Here is a 2,500-nt window from a genome sequence, read left to right on the forward strand (position 1 = left end):
AAAGCTCTCATACCTCGAAGCTATCCTATCAGCTATCCTCCTTTCAATAAGAGACAATTCATTCAATGAAACCATTTTCAGATTGCGACAGTTGTACACACTCTAAACACACACTTCCTTTGGGTGCCACAAATGTATTGTTCCTGCTCATTAGAACAGGAATTTGAAATTTGGTCAGGAGGCCACCACTAACTCACGTATCATTTGCAAAATACACTGTGGGATCTTTACCTTCCACAACCACCAATGCAGGAAGATGTATCCCCAGCTTAATATCCCAGGAGAATAATGATGCTGTTTTTGATGCCACAATGTCCTGCCGATGAAGCATCATTCAAACAATTTATAGTTGGGTGAGGAATCAAACCTAGACTTGACAGCTCAAGGAGAATTGCACCACATCTGTACCATCCTGCCAAATTATGTATCCTGAGAAACCGAGGATAGACTAGTTCTGAAGATGAAGTTAAAACGATTTAATTAAGAATAATTGTGGAACGCAGTTATTTTCCATGCTCTACAGCGAGCAATAATTGAGTCATTATCTTGTTTACGGCTGCCTGCACACTGTACAAGCGAGCAATAATGCCCTTTTTCCAATTATTGAATGCAGGATTCTTGAACAAAAGTAGTTCTGTACTTTGTCAAGTAATTGGGATGAAAGTTTGAGACAAATATTTTGGGTAACATTTTGACTATCTCGGCAGGCATAATCAAGCTAAATTTGATAGAAGCAACCAAATGATGAATTAATATATTCATCGGTCAATGGCTCTTCCGTGAGCCTCACTCCAGTTTTTTTTTTTTTTTTTTTTTTTTTTTTTTTTGTATACCTTGGTCGAGGCTCGTATGAGAGCTAACACACAACTCACAGCAAGGAGGCATGAGACAAGAGGGGCGGGAGTGGAAGGGACAAAACATTGGGGAACAGACACAGGTGAACTGTGGAAGGGAGAGGGATGGGGATGGGACGGGGAACATGGCGAGGGGAAGATGGACATTAAAGGGACTTTCAGGAAGGAAAGCAGGAGAATTGAAGGAAGTGGGCTTGGGTGGATTATCGGGGGTAGAAAAGATCGAGGATTTGGATGGGGGAAGATAAGAGGTGGTGGTGAACAGCTGTTTTGAAAGCCTGAAGGGAAGAATGGGAAAGAATAGAGTGAGGAAGTTTATTCCAAAGGCGGGAAAAAGAGGAATGAAAGAGTGAAGATGAGCAGTGATTCGTGATTTTGGTAGTTTTACCAGAAGGGGGTTGTTAGCGGACCTTGAGCGCCCTGTGGAAATGTGGTTGGGACAAATCGCAGAGAGAGCAGGGGGGGCAAGGCTGGAGAGGAGTCGGTAGAAGACAGAAAGACCACCGACCAACCTGCGGTGATTGAGTGAGAGGCCCAAAGACTCAGCTTCATTGCGGGAGATGCCAATGATCTTAAAAGCCCTGGTTTCGACAGCGTGAAGTCGAGAAAGGTGGGAGGCAGGAGCACCAGCCCAGAGGGGAGAGCAGTACTCCATCAGGCTACGGACAAAAGCTTTGAAAGTGGTCAGGAGCTCAAGAGGGGGGAGGAAGGACTTTGCACGACGGAGGATTCCCAGTCGGCGACTGGCTTTTGAGGCAAGGTTGGAAATGTGACTTTCCCAGGAAAGGTCATGGCAGATAGTGAGACCCAGAAGCTTGAAAGAAAAGACTTCTTCCAGAGGATTGTTGAGAAACTGGACGGGGGTGTTTGTAAACGGTCCTTCTCAAGAGACATAGTGAGAGTGTGAGATTTGTCTGGATTGAAAGACATGTTCCACGTGTTGGACCAGTTTGTGATTTTATCCAGATCTGCAGTGAGTGAAGAAGCTGCTGCTTGCCGGGCTGAGGGATGACAGATGGTACGGCAGAGGGTGGAGTCATCGGCAAAGAGAAATAGAGGATTTTCCAGAGAGTCCGAGAGATCATTGATGAAAACCAGAAAAAGAACAGGGCCCAGAACGCTACCTTGAGGAACTCCAGCCTGCACAGGAAGAGGAGATGAAAGAACTCCATTTAGGGCCACACGTTGACTGCGACAGGAGAGGAAGTCTGCGAGCCATGAGTGGAGATGGCCTTGAATACCATGGGCAGAGAGTTTGGTGAGTAGGGCAGGGTGCCAGACTGTGTCAAAAGCACGTGATATGTCCAGGGATACGGCTCGGATTTCCTGTCTGGCATTGAGGACCTCCATCCATTGATGGGAGAGCAGTAGCAGCATATCTAGGGTAGAGTGACCTGTCTGAAACCAAATTGATGATTGGAAATCAAGCCATTGGAGAAGAGGAAGGATTTCATGTCTGAAGCGATGATGGATTCCATAACCTTGCTGATGATTGGGAGAAGGCTGATTGGTCTATAGTTACAGGGATCTGTTTTTGCACCTTTTTTATGCAGGGCAGTGATGTTAGCAGATTTCCAAGCAGATGGCAGATGACCTTGGGAAAATGAGAGGGTGAATAGAACAGAGAGAGGGTGAGCAAGAGCAGA

The 2,500-nt window shown here is 45.9% G+C and overlaps 1 protein-coding gene across 10 annotated transcripts in view; it reads right to left on the reverse strand.

Annotated features, from left to right (window-relative positions):
• LOC147032529 (neuronal cell adhesion molecule-like) overlaps nt 1-2,500 on the reverse strand; it is a 486,552-nt gene that overhangs the window by 334,267 nt on the left and 149,785 nt on the right. The gene's annotated exons all lie outside the window — the stretch shown is intronic.

Source organism: Eptatretus burgeri, chromosome 2 (genome assembly GCF_056783735.1).
Source record: "Eptatretus burgeri isolate ZD-2024b chromosome 2, Ebu_testis_v1, whole genome shotgun sequence".
Classification (NCBI taxonomy): domain Eukaryota; kingdom Metazoa; phylum Chordata; class Myxini; order Myxiniformes; family Myxinidae; genus Eptatretus; species Eptatretus burgeri.